Consider the following 9,708-nt stretch of genomic DNA (forward strand, 5'->3'; position numbering starts at 1 on the left):
TCGAAAAAAAAAAATGCTAACAACTTTCAAAAACCAATTTTTAAAAATCACTAACTCCTTTTCAAAAATAATTTTCGAAAATTCCCCCCCCTCTCTCTCATCCTATTCTATTTATTCATTCATTAACTAACATTACTTCCTCACATCATCACCAAATTCGAACCCCCTACTCTATCTGTGTTCGAATTTCTTCTTCTTTTCTTCTACTAACAATAAGGATCCTCTTTACTGTGACATAGAGGATTCCTCTTCTTTTCTTTTGTTCTCCTCTTTCTTATGAGCAGGGACAGAGAAAAAGGCATTCTTGTTGAAGCTGATCCAGAACCTGAAAGGACTCTGAAGAGAAAATTAAGAGAAGCTAAATTACAACAATCCAGAGACAACTTGATTGAAAATTTCGAACAAGTAAAGGAGATGGCAGCCGAACCCAACAACAATGCAAGGAGAATGCTTGGTGACTTTACTGCACCTAATTCCAATTTACATGGAAGAAGCATCTCCATTCCTGCCATTGGAGCAAACAATTTTGAGCTTAAACCTCAATTAGTTTCTCTAATGCAGCAGAACTGCAAGTTTCATGGACTTCCATCTGAAGATCCTTTTCAATTCTTAACTGAATTCTTGCAGATATGTGATACTGTTAAGACTAATGGAATAGATCCTGAAGTCTACAGGCTCATGCTTTTCCCTTTTGCTGTAAGAGACAGAGCTAGATTATGGTTGGATTCTCAACCCAAAGACAGCCTGAACTCTTGGGATAAGCTGGTCACGGCTTTCTTAGCCAAGTACTTTCCTCCTCAAAAGCTGAGCAAGCTTAGAGCTGATGTTCAAACCTTCAGACAGAAAGAAGGTGAATCCCTCTATGAAGCTTGGGAAAGATACAAACAGTTGACCAAAAAGTGTCCTTCTAACATGCTTTCAGAATGGACCATCCTGGATATATTCTATGATGGTTTATCTGAGCTATCAAAGATGTCACTGGACACTTCTGCAGGTGGATCCATTCACCTAAAGAAAACGCCTGCAGAAGCTCAAGAACTCATTGACATGGTTGCTAATAACCAGTTCATGTACACTTCTGAAAGGAATCCTGTGAATAATGGGACACCTATGAAGAAGGGAGTTCTTGAAGTTGATACTCTGAATGCCATATTGGCTCAGAATAAAATATTGACTCAGCAAGTCAATATGATCTCTCAGAGTCTGCATGGAATGCAAGCTGCATCCAACAGTACTCAAGAGGCATCTTCTGAAGAAGAAGCCTATGATCCTGAGAACCCTGCAATAGCAGAGGTAAATTACTTAGGTGAACCTTATGGAAACACCTATAACTCAACATGGAGAAATCATCCAAATTTCTCATGGAAGGATCAGAAGCCTCAACAAGGCTTTAATAATGGTGGAAGAAACAGGTTTAGCAATAGCAAACCTTTTCCATCATCAACTCAGCAACAGACAGAGAACTCTGAACAAAATGCTTCTAATTTAGCAAATCTAGTCTCTGATCTATCTAAGGCCACTGTAAGTTTCATGAATGAAACAAGGTCTTCCATTAGAAATCTGGAAGCACAAGTGGGCCAGCTGAGTAAAAGGATCACTGAAATTCCTCCTAGTACTCTCCCAAGCAATACAGAAGAGAACCCAAAAGGAGAGTGCAAGGCCATTGACATAAGCGCCATGGCCGAACCTGTGAGGAGAGGAGAGGACGTGAATCCCAAGGAGGAAGACCTCCTGGGACGTCCAGTGATCAATAAGGAGCTTCCCTCTGGGGAATCAAAGGACTCTGAGGCTCATCTAGAGACCATAGAGATTCCATTGAACCTCCTTATGCCCTTCATGAGCTCTGATGAGTATTCCTCTTCTGAAGAGAATGAGGATGTTACTGAAGAGCAAACTGCCAAGTTTCTTGGTGCAATCATGAAGCTGAATGCCAAATTGTTTGGCATTGATGCTTGGGAAGTTGAACCTCCCTTGTTCATCAATGAACTAAGTGATCTGGATCAATTGACATTGCCTCAGAAGAGACAGGATCCTGGAAAGTTCATAATCCCTTGTACCATAGGCACCATGATCTTTAAGGCTCTGTGTGACCTTGGTTCAGGAATAAACCTCATGCCCCTCTCTGTAATAGAGAAACTGGGAATCTATGGGGTGCAAGCTGCTAAAATCTCACTAGAGATGGCAGACAGCTCAAGAAGACAGGCTTATGGATAAGTAGAAGATGTATTAGTAAAGGTTGAGGGCCTTTACATACCTACTGATTTCATAGTCCTGGATACTGGAAAGGAAGAGGATGAATCCATCATCCTAGGAAGACCTTTCCTGGCCACAGCAAGAGCTGTGATTGATGTTGACAGAGGTGAAATAGTCCTTCAATGGAATGAGAACTCCCTTGTATTCAAAACTCAAGGATCTCCCTCTGCAACCATGGAGAGGAAGCTTGAAAAGCTTCTCTCAAAGCAGAGTCAACCAGAGCCCCCACAGTCAAACTCTAAGTTTGGTGTTGGGAGGCCACAACCAAACTCTAAGTTTGGTGTTGAACTCCCATATCCAAACTCTAAGTTTGGTGTTGGAGAGTCTCAACAAAGCTCTACACATCTGTGAGGCTCCATGAGAGCCCACTGTCAAGCTATTGACATTAAAGAAGTGCTTGTTGGGAGGCAACCCAATGTTTATCTAATTCTTATTTTTATTGTTTTTCATGTTTTCTTAGGTTCTTGATCATGTGGAGTCACAAAATAAACAAAAAAAATTCAAAAACGAAAAAAAAAAACAGCAGAAGAAAAATCACACCCTGGAGGAGCATCTGTCTCGCGTTCAAACGCCAGAACAGAGCATAGTTCTGGCGCTGAACGCCCAGAATAGGAGCATCCTGGCGCTGAACGCCCAGAACAAGCATGGTTCTGGCGTTCAACGCCAGAAATGGCAGCAAAGGGGCGTTGAACGCCCAAGATGGGCACCAACCTGGCGCTGAACGCCCAGAGTTGTGTGCAAGGGCATTTTGCATGCCTAAATTGGTGCAGGGATGTAAATGCCTTGACACCTCAGGATCTGTGGACCCCGCAGGATCCCCACTTTACCTCCTCATAATCCTAGTTTTTATTTCCACATCTTCTTCTTCATTTGCTCGAGGGCGAGCAACATTCTAAGTTTGGTGTGGTAAAACAATTATGTAAAGGATCTATAGCTCAGTGGTAGAACATTTGACTGCAAATCAAGAAATCCCTGAGATACCTCAGGGGATACATTTTCTTCCACACAATTATTGGAAGCAACTAAGGGTGGAACATCAAGAGCACTCCATCATCCTTCATGAAATCAGAGAAGATCTAAAAGCAATAAAGGAGGAGCATCCAAGGCAAGGAAGAGACATAGAAGAGCTCAAGGACATCACTAAGGTGGACTCATTCCTTGTTCTTACTTTTTCTGTTTTTCGTTTTCTATGTTATGTGCTTATCTATGTTTGTGTCTTCATTACATGATCATTAGTAGTTAGTAACTTTGTCTTAAAGTTATAAATGTCCTATGAATCCATCACCTCTCTTAAATGAAAAATGTTTTAATTCAAAAGAACAAGAAGTACATGAGTTTCGAATTTATCCTTGAACTTAGTTTAATTATATTGATGTGGTGATAATGCTTCTTGTTTTCTGAATGTATGCTTGAACAGTGCATATGTTTTTTGAAGTTGTTGTTTAAGAATGTTAAATATGTTGGCTCTTGAAAGAATGATGACTAGGAGACATGTTATTTGATAATCTGAAAAATCATAAAAATGATTCTTGAAGCAAGAAAAAGCAGCAAAGAACAAAGCTTGCAGAAAAAAAACAAAAAAAAAAAAAGAAAAAAATAGGCGAAAAAAAAAAGAGAATAGAAAAAAATAGAAAGAAAAAGAAAAAGCAAGAAGAAAAAGCCAATAACCCTTAAAACCAAAAGGCAAGGGCAAATAAAAAGGATCCCAAGGCTTTGAGCATCAGTGGATAGGAGGGCCTAAAGGAATAAAATCCTGGTCTAAGCGGCTAAACAAAGCTGTCCCTAACCATGTGCTTGTGGCGTGTAGGTGTCAAGTGAAAACTTGAGACTGAGCGGTTAAAGTCAAGGTCCAAAGCAAAAACAAAGAGTGTGCTTAAGAACCCTGGACACCTCTAATTGGGGACTTTAGCAAAGCTGAGTCACAATCTGAAAAGGTTCACCCAATTATGTGTCTGTGGCATTTATGTATCCGGTGGTAATACTGGAAAACAAAGTGCTTAGGGCCACGGCCAAGACTCATAAAGAAGCTGTGTTCAAGAATCATCATACTGAACTAAGAGAGTCAATAACACTATTCGAAATCTGAAGTTCCTATAGATGCCAATCATTCTGAACCTCAATGGATAAAGTGAGATGCCAAAACTATTCAAGAGGCAAAAAGCTATAAGTCCCGCTCATATGATTGAAGCTCTGTTTCATTGATAGTTTGGAATTTATAGTATATTCTATTCTTTTTATCCTATTTTGATTTTTAGTTGCTTGGGGACAAGCAACAATTTAAGTTTGGTGTTGTGATGAGCGGATAATTTATACGCTTTTTGACATTGTTTTTAGTATGTTTTTAGTAGGATCTAGTTACTTTTAGGGATGTTTTCCTTAGTTTTTATGTTAAATTCACATTTCTGGACTTTACTATGAGTTTGTGTGTTTTTCTGTGATTTCAGGTATTTTCTGGCTGAAATTGAGGGACTTGAGCAGAAATCAGATTCAGAGGTTGAAAAAGGACTGCTGATGCTGTTGGATTCTGACCTCCTTGCACTCAAAATGGATTTTCTAGAGCTACAGAACTCGAAATGGCGCGCTTCCAATTGCGTTGGAAAGTAAACATCTAGGGCTTTCCAGCAATATATAATAGTCCATACTTTGGCCAAGAATTGATGACGTAAACTGGCGTTCAACGCCAGCCTTCTGCCCAAATCTGGCGTCCAGCGCCAGAAAAGGATCCAAAACCAGAGTTGAACGCCCAAACTGGCACAGAAACTGGCGTTCAACTCCACAAATGGCCTCTGCACGTGCAACACTTAGGCTCAGCCTAAACACACACCAAGTGGGCCCCGGAAGTGGATTTATTCATTAATTACTTACTCATGTAAACCCTAGTGACTAGTTTATTATAAATAGGACCTTTTACTATTGTATTAGGCATCTTTGATCAGTGTAAACCATCTTTGGACGCCTGGTTCTTAGATCAGAGGGGCTGGCCTCTCGGCCATGCCTGGACCTTCACTTATGTATTTTCAACGGTAGAGTTTCTACACTCCATAGATTAAGGTGTGGAGCTCTGCTGTTCCTCAAAGATTAATGCAAAGTACTACTGTTTTCTATTCAATTCTTCTTATTTCTCTTCTAAGATATCCATTCGCACTTCAACCTGAATGTGATGAACGTGACAATCATCATCATTCCCTATGAACGCGTGCCTGACAACCACTTCCGTTCTACCTTCGACTGAATGAGTATCTCTTAGATCTCCTAACCAGAATCTTTGTGGCATACGCTAGAATGATGGCGGCATTCAAGAGAATCCGGAAAGTCTAAACCTTGTCTGTGGTATTCCGAGTAGGATTCAATGATTGAATGACTGTGACGAGCTCCGAACTCGCGATTGCAGGGCGTTAGTGACAGACGCAAAAGGATAGTAAATCCTATTCCGGCATGATCGAGAACCGACAGATGAATAGCCGTGCCGTGACAGGGTGCGTGAGCATATTATTCACTGAGAGGATAAGATGAAGCCATTGACAAGGGTGATGCCTCCAGACGATTAGCCGTGCCGTGACAGGGCATTGGATCATTTTCCCGAGAGATGACCGAAAGTAGCCATTGACAGTGGTGATGTATCACATAAAGCCAGCCATGGAAAGGAGTGAGACTGATTGGATGAAGATAGCAGGAAAGCAGAGGTTCAGAGGAACGAAAAGTATCTCCATTCGCTTATCTGAAATTTCTACCAATGATTTACATAAGTATCTCTATCCCTTTTATTGTTTATTTGAATCTAATAAAATATCATGTTTAAATCCGCCTGACTGAGATTTACAAGGTGACCATAGCTTGCTTCATACCAACAATCTCCGTGGGATTCGACCCTTACTCACGTAAGGTATTACTTGGACGACCCAGTGCACTTGCTGGTTAGTTGTATCGAAGTTGTGTCCACACATAGAGCCATAATGAGGATTCAATACAATTATATATTGTTACTCTCACACGAGTACAAAGGACATGGATCACAATTTCGTGCACCAATCTCCCTGATCCTGTCAGGGTGGGTATGAACAATCTTTCCTCTGACCATGGTCCGATAGTCATAGAAAGCAGTCCCAGATAGTTTTTGCTTGTCAGTTTGCCACATATTAGCATAGAACTCCTGAACCATGTTCCTCCCTACTTTCGTTTCAGGATTAGCTAGGACTTCCCAGTTCCTGATTCGAATTTGCTCATGGATCTCCGGATATTCATCTTCTTTCAGATCGAATCTAACTTCCGGGATCACTGATCTCAGACCCATTATTTTGTTATAATGGTCTGAATGTTCTTTAGATAAGAACTTCCCTTGATTCCAAAGTGGTTTTGGAACGCTCTCTTTCTTGCCTCTTGGAGTGGGTTGTTTTCCTTTAGGAGCCATGATCTTAGTGATCGCGGATAAACACACCAAACTTAGAGGTTTGCTTGTCCTCAAGCAAAAGAAAAGAAAAGAGAGGGATAGAAGGAGAGGTAGGTGCAATTGTTGATGGAGGAGGGTGGAGGCCGAACCCATATATAAAGGGAGGGGGTGGGTTCGTAAATTTTGAAAAGATATGATAAAAAGATTGATTTGGAAAAGATAAGATAGAAGATATGATAAGAGAGGATATAGTTTAAAATTGAAAAGATATGAAAAATTTTTGAAAAAGATAAATCTAGATTTTGAAAAAGATAATGTGGAGATTTGAAAAAGATATTAGTTGAAAAAATAGATTTGTTTTGAAAATTTGAAAAAGAGTTGGATTGAATTTGCAAAAGAGGGTTTGTGCTTATGGATTAAGATACATTTGATATTTTTAAGGTAGGGTCTTTAGAAATTAGGGATTTTAGAAATCAGGGTTCTTAACATGTTTATGCAAGAAATCATGAATTGAAGCATGAAAATTAAGATTAAAATGAAAAATATGAAGAAAAATTGAATTTACCTCCTCCCTGCCATCCTGGCGTTTGAACGCCCAAACACTGCCTGTTTTGGGCGTTCAACGCCCAAATGCCGCTCTCCTGGGCGTTCAACGCCCAGTTGTTGCCCTTTTCTGGCGTTGAACGCCAGATTGCTATCCTTACTGGCGTTCAGCGCCCACTGGCTGCCCTTTTTGGGCGCTGAACACCCAAAATAGGCTCTTACTGGCGTTTTCTTGCCAGTGAGCTCTTTTTCTCTGTTTTGTGTGCAGATTCCTTCTGTAACCCTGTGAACTTATGCAATTGATTCTTTACCTTGTTATCAATGAACTCTATATAAACAAATAAAAATAAAAATAGGGCAAAATGCTTAGAGGATTGATGCCCCATGGCTGGGTTGCCTCCCAGCAAGCGCTTCTTTATTGTCTTTAGCTGGACCTTGCTGAGCTTTTAGTCTAGCTTCAGCCTTGAGCACTCTTGCTCAACGTTGCCTTCAAGATAGTGCTTGATTCTCTGTCCATTGACAATGAACCTCTTATCAGAATCAATATCTTGAAGCTCCACATAACCATATGGTGATACACTTGTAATCACGTATGGTCCCCTCCACCGGGATTTCAATTTCCCGGGGAATAGCCTGAGTCTAGAGTTGAACAGCAGAATCTTCTGTCCTGGCTCAAAGATTCTAGATGACAGCTTTCTGTCATGCCACTTTTTTTATTTCTCTTTATAAAGCTTGGCATTTTCGAAAGCTGTGAATCTGAATTCCTCTAGCTCATTTAGCTGGAGCAATCTTTTTTCTCCTGCTAATTTGGCATCAAAGTTTAGGAATCTGGTTGCCCAGTAGGCTTTATGTTCCAGTTCCACGGGCAGGTGACATGCCTTACCATACACAAGTTGGTATGGAGAGGTCCCTATAGGGGTCTTGAATGCTGTTCAGTAAGCCCACAGAGCATCATCCAAGCTCCGTGCCCAATCCTTTCTACGGGTACTTACTGTCCGTTCTAGGATTCTCTTTAATTCTCTGTTAGAGACTTCAACTTGCCCATTAGTTTGTGGATGATATGGAGTAGCCACCTTATGGCGAATTCCATACCAAACCATGGCAGAGTAAAGCTGTTTATTGCAGAAGTGAGTGCCCCCATCACTGATTAGTACTCTAGGGACACTAAACCTGCTAAAGATATGTTTCTGGAGGAACTTCAGCACTATTTTAGTATCATTAGTGGGTGTGGCAATGGCCTCAACCCATTTTGATACATAGTCAACTGCCACCAGAATATAAGTGTTTGAGTATGATGGTGGGAAAGGTGTCCCATGAAGTCAATTCCTTGTTGAGGCATGGCGTAACCATGAGGCAGATTACCAGCTCTTTGGCAACTGTCACAGTTACGTACAAACTCTCGGGAATCTTTATAGAGTGTGGGCCAATAGAAGCCACATTGGAAGACCTTGGTGGCTGTTCGCTCACCTCTAAAATGGCCTCCATATTGAGATCCATGGCAATGCCACAGGATCCTCTGTGCTTCTTCTCTAGGCACACACCTACGGATTATTCCGTCTGCACATCTCTTAAAGAGATAGGGTTCATCCCACAAGTAGTACTTTGCATCAGTAATTAATTTCTTCTTTTGTATCCTGTTGTACTCCTTGGGTATGAACCTTGCAGCTTTATAGTTTGCAATATCGGCAAACCATGGTGTTTCCTGAATGGCAAATAAATGCTCATCCGGAAAAGTCTCAGAGATCTCAAGAGAGGGGAGGGGCGTCCCTTCTACTGGCTCTATCCAGGACAGATGATCAGCCACTTGGTTCTCTGTCCCTTTTCTGTCTCTTATTTCTATATCAAAGTCTTACAGAAGTAACACCCATCTGATGAGCCTGGGTTTTGAATCTTGCTTTGTGAGTAGATATTTAAGAGCAGCATGATCAGTATACACAATCACTTTTGATCCTACTAAGTATGATCTGAACTTGTCAATGGCGTAAACCACTGCAAGTAATTCTTTTTCTGTGGTTGTGTAATTTTTCTGGGCATCATTTAGAACGCGACTAGCGTAATAAATGACGTGCAGAAGCTTGTCATGCCTCTGTCCCAACACTGCACCAATGGCGTGATCACTGGCATCACACATTAGCTCAAATGGTAATGTCCAGTCTGGTGCAGAAATAACTGGTGTTGTGACCAGCTTAGCTTTCAGCGTTTCAAACGCCTGCAGGCACTCTGTGTCAAACACAAATGGCGTGTCAGCAGCTAGCAGATTGCTTAGAGGTTTTGCGATTTTTGAAAAATCCTTTATAAACCTCCTATAGAATCCTGCATGCCCCAGAAAGCTTCTGATTGCCTTAACATTGGCAGGTGGTGGTAATTTTTCAATTACCTCTATTTTTGCTTGATCCACCTCTATTCCCTTGTTTGAGATTTTATGCCCAAGAACAATCCCTTCAGTCACCATGAAGTGACATTTTTCCCAGTTTAAAACTAGGTTGGTCTCTTGGCATCTTTTCAGAACAAGTTTCAAGTGATCA

General features: G+C 41.0%; 1 non-coding gene across 1 annotated transcript; it reads right to left on the minus strand.

The window, feature by feature from the left end:
* Nucleotides 1-810: 810 nt before the first annotated feature.
* LOC148577370 (small nucleolar RNA R71) lies at nucleotides 811-918 on the minus strand. Its single transcript, XR_015902986.1, has one exon. It is a non-coding gene; the product is annotated as a small nucleolar RNA R71 (small nucleolar RNA).
* Nucleotides 919-9,708: the final 8,790 nt, after the last annotated feature.

Source organism: Arachis ipaensis, chromosome B1 (assembly GCF_059453495.1).
Source record: "Arachis ipaensis isolate K30076 ecotype BB chromosome B1, ASM5945349v1, whole genome shotgun sequence".
NCBI lineage: Eukaryota > Viridiplantae > Streptophyta > Magnoliopsida > Fabales > Fabaceae > Arachis > Arachis ipaensis.